The following is a 12,509-nucleotide window of genomic DNA, read 5'->3' as shown; positions in this document are numbered from 1 at the left end:
TTCTAATGTTTTTTAATTTGCATATTTGATAATTTGTGTTGTATTTTGTATTAATCACACTTGTTAATCAGATGAGAAACAATTTGCCACTCAGGTTTTAGAGTTTCTACAATTGGCTACTGACAATATAAACCAGAGAGAGGTGAACAGATATGTAGACAAGTAAGTGGACTTGTAACTTCTAAGTATAGAATACAAATAGTTCCAAGTTCTTTGGCGTCTTCACTTTAGGGGAAGAAAAAAAAAAAAAGTACTGTTCTTTTTGACAATAATAGAGGTGCAACTTCTCTCTAGAAGTATCTCCCTCCTTCTCCTCTCGCTCTTCTCCCTTTCATGTGTTTGCAATGGGTAAGCAACAGGTCCCCTTTTGCCCTTTATTTTGCAGTGACAGTGTTCTGGTAAGACACACAGATATTTGTTAGAGGTTGTTCAGTTAAAACGTGAGTTTTCGTTATGTCTGTATTCCACAGTAATGTGGAGTGTAGCCCCATAATGGACCAGTACGTTACAATTTTACGAACGTGGAAAGGAAAGGTTGCCTTTTCATGGCTCGTTTCATGTCAGCTGTTTTTCCTGTGTGGCTTTATTCATTTGCGTCATGCTGGTTTTTACCCGTATGTTATCTTGAAGGTCAGGTGCTAAGAAGTAGATGTAAAAATTTCTTTCTTTCAAACATTTTATGTTTGGATTGGGGTTTAAGCAATTTAGATTGCTTCAGCAAAGCATCATCATTCCTGCAGCACAAATATTTCTGACTCTAAAGGGGTTGAATGCCATCCTTGACAACTTGATTTCATAAATCTGGAGAACAGGTACAGTATCTTGCATAATTAAATATCCAATGAGAGATGGAATTTCCTATTCTATTTACTTTGTTACTGACTCATAGTAATACATTCTAAAAATTATTTTTGAGTCAAAATAAAATAGCAGTGTTCTCATGTTTTCTGTATAGCAAAGTAGCTGCTGTCCACTGTAATCTGCAAAAAGTCGTTATGTACATTATGTACAATTTATGAGGAGGGAAGTCTCAGAATAGAGTGGAGAGGTAAAGACTAATTGGAAAGAACTACGATGACTAGAAGTCATCTTTCAATGCTAGCTAGAGAGCAGACAGAGTAAAAGGTGGGGGAATGACAGGCAAAAATACTGGAATCTGGTTTACCCTGTGAATTTTTTATATACATTTTTTTTGAATGACGGGCTCTTCAGAAGCCTTGGAGTAGGGTTCTACCAGTGTTTTAACTAAGAATTTCTCCCTGTGCTAAAAGTGAAGAACTCTTGACAATGAGGAGTCATCCTCTTTCACAGTGTTGACAGAAGCCAATAACACAGAAAATAGACTCATGAATTACTGCTCCAAGAAAAGAAGAAATTTTACTTGCAACAGCTAGTGGGAGAAGTCCTTAACTTTTTAGTTGATGTTTTTTGAGTTATTTTTCCAGTGGTTGGAAAAATAATTACTGACTAGAGTTACTGACACGATGAGAACTGGAATTTTGCAGGTAGAAGAACACTGTAGCCTTTCATCTTTCCTGCTTCTTCCTTGTTCTGTACCCATCATACAGAAATGTCAAGTTTGATTAAACCCTATGGAAAAGGATTCTTAGGGGCTCCAATGTTATTAAAATCTTATCTAAAAAGGGAGACTTCAGACTCAAATAGCTGCTGCTGAAATCTTTCCTGTTGACCGTGATGGGCAAGGCTGAACAGGAGTTAGGGTTGCTTTTCATTCTAGCAGCATGGCACCTAATTTTAAAGTGACTGCACTCTGAAACAGAATCCAAAAGACGAAGACACCTACGTACTCTGAACAGAGAATGTGACTTGCATCCTTAGAAGGGCAGTACAAAACTCTGGGTGCTCGCAGATCTGCTTTTATCCAGTTTTCAGGCGGATACAGTTGACCAGAAAAGCTTATTCAGTCTGTGTTGTGCAGACAAGAGAGGTGTCACAGCTCTCCTGCATCCACAAAATGTCAAAGTCTATCTTCTAAGCAAAATTGTGGTGCCCATGTTACGTGATGGGGGTGATGACGCATATCAAATTGTATGGTAGGAAGCTGCCTGCATTTTGCTGTTTGTGACCTGAATGAACATTGGTGAAGTGACAGAAGAAATCTGGTAAACGTACCTTCATGGAAGCAGAGTAGGAGCAGCCCCGTCTGTCTGACTGACTGAGCACCCGCTGCTGTACTTGGGTGGAGAGGCTTCTAGGAGTAGCACGTAGGCAATGAAAGTTTGTAAAAGGAGTCACCTACAGGAGAAAATGCCAAGAGTGAGGTTGGCCCTGTGACTCATAAATAGTGGACCCTTTTGTATTTTTATGATTTTATCTTATGTTCTTCCTGTCTTGCTCGCTTTTCTTGTGGGAAGAATGTTGTGTCCCTCTCCAGCAGCGAAGCTTTGTGTATTGAAAGGCTATTAGGTAGAAGCCATAGGATTATGGAGCAGGAAAGGAGATTAAGTGATTGAGGTGAAAAGAATCCATCTCTGGTTTTAGATGCCACACTTGACCTGCTGGGACTTGTTTCTTTCTGAATACTTGTTCCTTCAAAATGTTCAGTGTGCCTTCCCACAAACAATACAATGAGTTGCTGCTTCTAAATTGTGTCTGGAACTATCTGGAGTCTAGTTCTCAGATATAACAGGGATTCAAGGTAGGCACCCCATAATGGGGAGCCCAGACTGAGTGAGTGACTGCTTCCGAGGAGTTTGTGACCTGTCCAGTATTATGCAGAAATTCTGAGAGAGGAAAGGATGGAGTCCAGTTTTCAACAGTAAAAACATCCGGATCATGGGTTATTTCTCCACATTTCACAAGCCTGTCTTTCATTCAGTGGCCCGTCCATGTCTTCTGGAACAGATGGGGCACCAGTCTGACTGAAATACTCTGTCTAGATCCATGTCTAGAGACAGATTTGTGTCGTGCAAGGAATAAAGCTGGGGTCTTCAAGATTTCAAGCCTGTGACTTTGTTGTTCATGATTTTCTGTGCACAACACATAGGGAAACTGAAATTGCTGGAGGAATACTGTGTGGCGCACAGTGTGTCAGAGATACAGAGGTGTATATCTACGTATGAGAGAGAGACATTGTGCATGTTTAAGAAACAGGAATGGCCTCTTTGTGACCGTATATAATGATTTTCAGCAAATTTCCCTTATATATTAAAAAGTAGAATGCCCTGGAAGAAAGGAATTCACCCAGATGCATCTTAAATCTGTATTATGATAATTTTCTCTCGGAGTGCACAAATTTGAGGGGATGTTTTATTTTGTGTTAAGATTTTTGTCACAAGTAGGATGATTCAAGATGCACTCTAGGTGTAAATAAGTAGTATTAAGTCATGCTGGTTATAAAAATGTGTGGTTTTTCACTGCAGGTGTGTGGATAACTGGCTAGCTGAAAAGGGTCACATAGACATAGTCCAGCTGGCTGGACAGAAATGCACATCCCTCTCAGCTTATCTGAAGTAAAGCAAAAATACACTGTCCTTGGCTGTTCTTGTTACACAGTAACAGGAAGATTTCGGTGGGAAAAGAATGTTGCAGGTGGGAACAGAAAACTACAGAAGAGAAACTAGGGGCGGGCTTGGTATTTAGGCAACTAACCAATAATGAGCTTAACTTTTGTAATATGTATGAGCTAATTATAATAAGGTATAAAAGATGGCTGTAAGGCACAATAAATGAAGTCTGCTGACCACTCATATTGAGTGACTGTGTCTTCCCTCCGTCGCAACAAATGGCGCCCGAACAGGGACCCTAGAGAGGGCTGAACCTGCGAGCCACGGTTCGACGGAGATTCGGGTACCGGTCCTGAAAGCAGCGCAGGAGGCGGAAGGGCACAGTCCCCACGCCCGGGAGCACCTACAGAGGGTCCCGCCGGCCACGCGTCGCCGAAGTCTCGCAAAGGCTGCAACAGCGCTGACGAAGGTATGGAGAGACAAGCGACGTATGATTCGCTCATATGCTTTTTAGAAAAGCGGAGTGTTCAGGACATAGATTGTAAAAAGGAATTACTCGGGTTATTAGCGTATGGGATAGCATCCGGGACCCCCGCGGCAGCGGCGAGTGGCGGCGCAGCCCGGCAGGCCCCTTCCCGGCCGCGGTTTCTCTCCAAGGCGGCACCCCCCCTCTCCGATCGGCGCCATGGCGATGCAAGCGGCCAAGCAAGCTAACATCTGGCTGCCCCCAGAGGTCAATCGGATCCTCTATATTCGGAACCTGCCGTATAAAATCACAGCGGAGGAAATGTATGATATTTTTGGGAAATACGGACCTATTCGACACATCAGAGTTGGAAACACTCCTGAAACAAGAGGAACAGCTTAAGCTTCTCAAGGAAAAATACGGACTTGATTACAAACCCACCAAAAAAAAAAAAAAAAAAAAAGTGCTTCAGTCGTCCCCTACAAGAAATGGGTTTCTGCCTTGAACTAGCAAACATCCCTGTGCTTAAAGAGAAGCCTTTTTGCCTTGATGGAGATAATTTAGTCTGTATTCTGTATTTATGCTGTATTCTGAATGTGGAAATTGGTTGGGACTAGGAGGCTGGCTTAAAGGCATTTTGCAAACGGGATTATTATTTTTGATCATTATTGTAATAATAGTTTTTTGATCAAAACCAGCCAAAATTATTTGTAAGCATTAGGCATATCTGAAGAGAATGCCTTTATTTGAATCAGCAGTTAAGGTGTAGTTTAGTCTGAGGCTGTGGTTTTATCTGCTTCTGGTGAATTTTTGAAGTGATGAAATCAGAGATACAAGGTATACTAAGAGTTATGAGGTAATAAGGTAATAATCTAAGTAAGGGTGCTGTCTTTTGTATCTACAAGTGCAGCATGCTTTTATGTAGCAGAGAGAAACTTTAACAATAATGTTGCTTGAGCGAGATGTGCATGTGACGACTTGGGAAAAGGGATATCACAACTGGAGTGCAACAGTGTTTCTACGTCTGGCAGAGTGAAATCTTTCAAGACCTGAGTTTAGACAGTCTAAAATAAATTGTTAGCATTCAGAAAACCCATCTTAAGCCTCTTTTGCTTACATAGTGTTATGGAAGTCAACTGCTATTGTAGAGAATTAATGATTTTTTAATACTTATTAACAAATACTACTATTTTAACTTGAGGCAGTTGAGTGAGAAATACTCACGTGTAGCATTTGAGGGAATGTCAGCATAAATCGCACTTACAGTAAGACTGCATTTTTAATTACTGTACTCGTTAAGATTCGATGATGCCATAACGCTAAGGCCTTTTATCACAGATTGGTTCTGAACTAAAAGGTGTGTGCACATGTAGATATGCACATTTGTGTTATTTTCCTTAATTGGCTACAAAATAATATAATTAGGTTGGGGACTAGATCTTTGGAATTTGTCTATTATACTTCTGTTTGTTAAGGAACGTGCATAACATACAGCACCCATGTAGGCTTGGCTTGTGGCATAGTTGTCAAATTTAGCATAGACATTCAGACAGATAAGCAACGTACTCTTCTTGTGTGTATCACCTACAAGCCATTATGGCTTAGTGTGTAAATCTGTATGTAACTATTGAAAAATCCACTTATGAATGTATATAGCTTAGAACTAATTTTTTCCCTTTGTTAATTCTTTGATATCAATGAGGTATTCTTCAGAAAATGTATGGACTGGTTGGTTGCATAAGGGCAGCTGTTATTTGGACAGAAAATTGTTAACGGTCAGGGATTTTCCACTAAAATATTTGCAAATATTCCTAGTCAAACATCAGTTTGGTTTCTTTTTGGGTTTTGAGCTTGCATTAGTCCATGTTCAGAACTTTAAAATTACCTTTGAATTTTTTAAACTTTTTATATTACTGGAACAGAAAGAACATCTAAATTAAAGCTTCAAGCTAACTTTATTTTTCAAGTATTTCAGGAATTATACTTCTGAACTGAGATTTTATAAGTTGGCTGTGTATTTTCCTGTGTTAAAACGCTGTTATTGAAAATGGTCAACCAAGACTATGTCGCCCAAAATAAAAACGGGGGAATTGTGGATAACTGGCTAGCTGAAAAGGGTCACATAGACATAGTCCAGCTGGCTGGACAAAAATGCACATCCCTCTCAGCTTATCTGAAGTAAAGCAAAAATACACTGTCCTTGGCTGTTCTTGTTACACATGAACAGGAAGATCGCGGTGGGAAAAGAATGTTACAGGTGGGAACAGATAACTACAGAAGAGAAACTAGGGGCGGGCTTGGTATTTAGGCAACTAACCAATAATGAGCTTAACTTTTGTAATATGTATGAGCTAATTATAATAAGGTATAAAAGATGGCTGTAAGGCACAATAAATGAAGTCTGCTGACCACTCATATTGAGTAACTGTGTCTTCCCTCCGTCGCAACACAGGTGAGAACTCGGGATCTACCTTTCATATGTCATCATCAGCTGAAAAAGACGTGAAGGATGCCATTGAATATTATGGGGTGCAGGTATGTAAGCCCAAATATTTTGGATTACAGTCTGATTCAGTAAGTTGTATTATACACTAAGGTAAAGAAAACTTACCAGTCAGTGAATAATGCTGAAGAGAGAGTCCTGTAGGTGAAGGCTGTATTACAGTCTGAAGGAAAGTTGGATACAGTCGTCTTGTGGTGGGGTAAAATCCTTGTCACTATGTCGGATGCTTGCTGTTACACTGATCTGTTTTCAGTTGGTTTGCTTAAATTTTGAGGGGTGTTTTTCCTCTTGTGCAATGCTGAGAAACAGTGCGGCCAAATGCGGGGCTTTTTGCACAGGCAAAATGCACATTCAAGTGAAGAGGGAGATTTGTCTGTAATAGGCTGATCTGTTTGATGAAACATGCTGGTCTTCCTCTTTGTAAGCCAAAGGTCAAAGAGAACACCTTGAAATGTGGTGACCTTTCTGAGGCTTCCCCAGCCTCTGCAAAATATGCTCTTGTTTAGCCACGTGAAGTGTTTGAAAAGGGTTTTCTCAGAGGGTATCCTAGAGGGGAATAAGGCAGGTGTCCCGCTTGTGTTGGGCGTGCGGGGCAGGGCTGCACAGTGGGGTCTGGCGTCCTCTGGAACACCCGAAGGGACAGCGTAGCAAATGATTTCCAACCCACAGCCGGGCATCACGAGAGAGGGACGTGCCTAATTCTAGGAGGCAAAGCGCAGGACTTAAGCCTGTTGCAAGGTGGTAGTAGTTGGCCAGTGAGCTTGGGAAGGGGGAGGGTGAGACAGGTGGTGTCTGGCTGAGGTGCTCCTTCCCTCTTGTGAGCGGAGGGGTCTTTGCCGCGGGAGAACAGGGCCTGGCTGACGAGAGGAGCGCGAGGAGCGTGACGGTCTCAGCCCGCTGGGACACCAAGGCTGCAGGCCCTGTTCAGAAGGCACCACGAGCCGAGGAGGCGTGTGGGCAGGACTGTGACACGGGGCAGAAGCAGTCAGAACTGTTGAGAAACAGAGCGTGGGGACAGGGGCTTGAGGGGGCTGGGTAGGGTTAAGGCATGGTGCGGTTTTCCTGCAAGCTTGGGTTCCTGATTCCTGGGATGAGGGCAGGAGCAGGCAGGTTTCCCTAATAAATCCTTTCCTTTGCATCTTGGAGTGGAATTTATTATTTCTGAAGCTTGGGTGAAGAAATAATCCTCCCTTAGCCAGTTCTCTGTGTGGTGAACGGTAAGAAGCTTGTCATGTTCGTTCCCGTTGGGTTAGCTTAGGTGGCCGGGGACTATACAATGCCAGATGGTAGAGCGAGATGGAGGGAGGAGGGTGGGTGAGAAAATGTTGGCAGTTTAATGAAAAGTGGTATTAAAGCAATAAAACATGAAAAATAAACATGCTCTGTGACAAGCGCTGGCAGTTACAGAAAGCAAGCAGGCTAAAAGGTAAAAGCAACCCTAATGCCTAGGCAAACCTAACCCAAGAAACTGCTGTCTCTGAGTTCTCTTCTCTTCTCTTGTTAAGAAGATGGTGTGCAGTGAACCTTTCATTTAGTATCCCTTGATTTTTCTTATGAAAATGGCTTTCAAAATGCCTTATTTCTATTATAGGATGAGTTTGCAACAGTAATTGCATAGATCAACTGTAATGTTTTTTTCTTGATAATCTTTCTGTCTGTACCTGTTTACTTAAGGATAAATGTATTTTAGAAACTATCAACTTGATACAAAAAACAGCACATGAAAATCACACTGATAAGGCAGAAATTTCACATCAGAAATTTCACATCAGAAAATGAGGAATTGCACAGTGCTGACAAGCAGTTCTAAGTCCAAAACCTTGGAAAGAAAGAGATGCAAGACTGCGGGTTGAAAATGAGAAGAGGGAATTGAAAACAAGTTTTAAAAACGTTACAGCAGAACTAAAGCAGCTGCTTGGTGAAATTAATGAAACTGGGAAAACTCCTTGTGGAAGAAATGTCAGAAGATGGCTTCAGTGCTGAGCTGAAGAGTTCTCATGTTGTTTCGTCTCATGCAACAGAATCAAGTAACAGCTTAGAAAGTAAAGGTGAATTTGGAGACATTAAACTTATGCTAGGTGGAAAAGTACCCAAAATGGAAACTGTAATCCGAGTCTTGGTGTCCTTTCTGATCAAGATAACTGAAATGCAAACATGGAAGATACCTGGAGTACAGATGAAGAAGATTGCACAAACAATATCAGTGATACAAAGGTGCCTCTAGCAAATGGAAGTAGTAGAAACGTAGTGGGAGGTCCTGAGTACTCCCTGAGATACAGCTTAAAACCCAGTCTTTTGGATGACATTTCTAATATTATTCCTACAATAAGACAGTTTCTAGACGTGGTGAAAATGCACTTTTTGTAACAGAGAGGGAACTTGGAAAAGACTCTAGATTTAGTGATGATTTTCCCAGGGACAGCTTTATCAACAAAATAGGAGAAACAGAAATGGAAGGTCTTTTTGCAAATGCTCAGCAATCATACGCCATGCTGAAAAGGAATCTTGATGAAGAACTACAACAAGATACAGGAAGATTTAAGGGTAAGGTAGGAATGCTGCAAATAGTATTCCTGGCTTTGGAGAAAGAGAAGGTACAGCTGCCAGAAGAGGTGGTTCACCTGCTACTCTTTAATCTCACTCCGGATCAACGGTCCTGTTCACTTTAGCTATTCATCATTAAAGGAAGATGCTTCCTACAAATTGGGTTTTGTTCTAATGGAAATATGTTACTTGTGAACAAAGAGAGCAGTGGAGAGTTGTCTTTTTCCCCATTTTTGGAAAACGGAATGTAGTATTGCTCGAGTTTAACAGTAGGTGGCACTTGATTCCAGTGCAAGTAGTTATCACTTCATTGCCTTAAAAAGAAATCCATACAATTCTATCGGTTCTGATTCTGAATCAAAGAATGAAAATAGCTTCTGAACAGGGTCTTGACTAATAATTCATGTGCTGTGCTATCTGCGTGGTGTGTCTTCATTGCCTTTCACTAAAATTTGTCTTCCCTGTGAAACCAGTTGTGTTTGTGGGTTTGGGATCTTTTTTTTTTTTTTCCTCCCCTTGTTCAGGGAGCAGTAGCCCAGCACAGTTCCACTTGATATTCTTTTCTGGTGGTGTTACAACTGACATTGTGCAGTCCTCCTAACTCTTTGTCCATCGGTAATGCTTTCACTTTTTTGTTGTTCTCATGTTTTAAGATACACTATTGTTTTCTTTCTAAGGGCCGTATTCTTGTTATCTTTAATCATGAGTGAATTCAAAGTACTTTCAATGACATAATACGCTTTGTAGTGTAATTTTGTGAAAATGCTTCTCTAATTTTATATTATTTCAGGGGTAAACCCTGAATTAATCAATCTTGGATGTGGTGTTTCTTTTAGAAATACTAAGAAATACATGAAGCTTAACTTTGTTTTTATAGGTTGAGAAGGAAAAACGCAAACGAAGAATTTCAAAAGTGCAGGCGGTGGCAAAACAGGAATGTCTTGGTAAATTAAATATACCATCACACGACATCACTAACTGGCAAATGAAACAAAAGATTACTGTAAGGAAGAATGACTGTTTGAAAATGGAGAATGAAAACACGATAGAAGAAAAAGGCAAAAAGAATTTTTCATCTGAGGAGAGCTCAAAATTGATTAAAATGCCAATGAAATGGTAAGCTAAGGAAATAATCTCTAATTCCTATTTGTAGTACTATGTAAGTGTCTTAGGTTTTCTAATATTGTAGTAGTTGAAGTAGTTTCCTCAGTGGTGAAAGCCATAATGAGTAGTCCACTGCTTCTCAAAAAGTGAAGAAAATGTCTTTTTAGAAAACACGACACTCACAATATTCAAATTTATTGCCTGCTCTACAAAAAAGAAAAGGGAAAAAAAAAAAAAAAAACCAAACCAATCAAATTGCTGTGTTTTCCTTGTCAATACTGAGGCAAAATGCATCTTCAAAACCAGAACTGAAGACTGGAAAAAACAGTTATTTTTGTGAGAAATGGCCACCTAGAAAAGAAAAGTAGGAACTTGGGGTTTGCTACTACTCCCTTTTCTAGGTGATTTTAGTGATCTCCGTGCAGTTGGTGTTTTCCTTTTCATTAAGTTAATATGCCCTTTGTCAGGAGAGGGGAAAAGATGATATTACCAAGCCAATTTCAAAAGTCTAAAGAAGGCACACGTATTTTTATGCAGACCTAAGCAGGAGCTTTTTCTGTCTGTCCTTCAAAGGAATCTCTGCTCTAGATGCTTTCTGTAACGTGGCTATTGGATATAGTCCAGCTTAACCTGGATCTAGCTCAGATTCCACGTGTCCCCCTCACTCCTAGGGGAAGGGTTTTAAATACTTGGGCGTATTCCACGATCTTTACAGTCAAGTCTGTGATTTTATCATAGATATTTTTTGTCTCCGTTTTTTCTGAACATCATCTTAAGTATGTCTGTTTCACAGAAATATTTTTTATAAACCTAGTCACTTGGTGATTTCTTACTTTCTTTCTGTGTAATGCAGTAAAATTGCCCTGAATGCCAAAGGTGCAAAGAAAAGTAAAAGACAGCCTTCAAAGCAGAAGGCTCATCAGCAGATGAGCTCTTCCAGTGGCAATCATGGTCAAGTTCCGGATGATAGCACTTCCAGTGAAACATCTGAGGATGAAGGAAGGTATGCATGTAAGGAATGTTGAAAATAAAACTTACTTAATGATAAAAATTGGCCTGAGAGCTAGAGGCAAGTTTGGGTTTTTGTTGTGTGTTGAGGTTTTTTGTAAACCTGATGCATATGAAGATTCTTGTTCTTCCGTGTGACCACACTACCTGATGCACTTTGTGTTGACAAACACTTTGCTTTTGTTTAGAGTGCTTTGAGCATGCTGGCCAAGTTAACCATAAGGTCACGTGCACAAATTCTGATTAATTACATGAGTGTGTGCACAGGCATAGAAGTATTTCATGTGTTTAAAACGGGTGAGGTATCTCAGGTTTTTTTCACTGCAGGTATCTCAGGATTTTTTGCCCTGCTCCCCGCTCCACCTTTTCTCTTGCAGCTGTGTACCCTCCTGACTTCTTGCCCACCCTGAACTTACTTGTGTGGGTTGTGGCAAAGTGAGAAAGAGAAGTTGTTGACACTGTTCAGCACTAGCTAAAAATCTGGTGTGTTATCACCACTGTTTTGGTCAGAAATCTAACACTCAGCCCTGTGTGGGCTGCTGCGAAGACAATAAGCTGCATCCCAGCCAGACCCAGGACACCAGAGAATCCAAAATTACAGTTCTTTGACCTGTAGGAGAAGGATTCTCGGTACTGAAGAGAGCTAAACCCCTGGTATTAAACAGGGAATGCACGTAACCGTATAGCTACATCTCTGTAGCTGTAAGATTTCTGTCACTTTGCGTGAAGTTTAGGGAACGGTTATTTCAACTATTTGCTTAATATCTTGCGGAAAAATTAGCCTTCCTGTAGACATAATAATTGTTTCAGTCTTGAACTATATTTAGCAAAGTTACTATACCAGATTTTAGTTTAATTCAGTTCTGCAATTAAGTTTTCAAAGCAACTGTATTATTCATAACGCAAAGTAAGCATTTCAGTACTGAAATGTATTTCTGTTTTCTAGACCTGCAGCAACAACCAGGAGTGAAAAGAACGAGGTACTGTAAAACTAAGTTCTTGATAAACAGTTTCTGTCAACTTTTAATCACTTAAATGGGAGCAGTGTTTATGTAGTGATCAACCAGATGTACAATTGCTGCTGGTATGCAGCTTTATTGTATTTGAGACAAATCTGTGGGCTGTGAAGGAGAGAATGAATCATTCATGCATTTGTAATGGTCTGTAATCCTAGACAGTGGAATTACAGAAAGTACTGTATTTTTTGTAGATCAGCATACCAATGGAAGTAACTGATGACCCTGGTTTAACTCCCTCATCTGACCCAGCTTCAGAGGATGTGGAATTACGAACTTCAACCTACAAGGAGGCTATGCTGCTGTTAGAACAGCTTCGTGTGGGTCATACCGGTATGTTTTCAAGTCACCGTCTTCAGCTGTTACAAGTTCCCCTTAAAACATGATTTCTTTGTATGAAT

At 40.5% G+C, this 12,509-nt stretch overlaps 1 pseudogene; it reads left to right on the top strand.

Moving 5' to 3' along the window:
- The window catches only part of LOC114018152 (ankyrin repeat domain-containing protein 26-like), a 74,114-nt pseudogene that overhangs the window by 22,559 nt on the left and 39,046 nt on the right, over positions 1–12,509 (top strand).

This window comes from Falco cherrug, chromosome 16 (genome assembly GCF_023634085.1).
Source record: "Falco cherrug isolate bFalChe1 chromosome 16, bFalChe1.pri, whole genome shotgun sequence".
NCBI classification, from domain to species: Eukaryota; Metazoa; Chordata; class Aves; order Falconiformes; family Falconidae; genus Falco; species Falco cherrug.
Note: the sequence above shows the minus strand (reverse complement) of the source record. Positions and strands in the feature narration are given on the sequence as shown.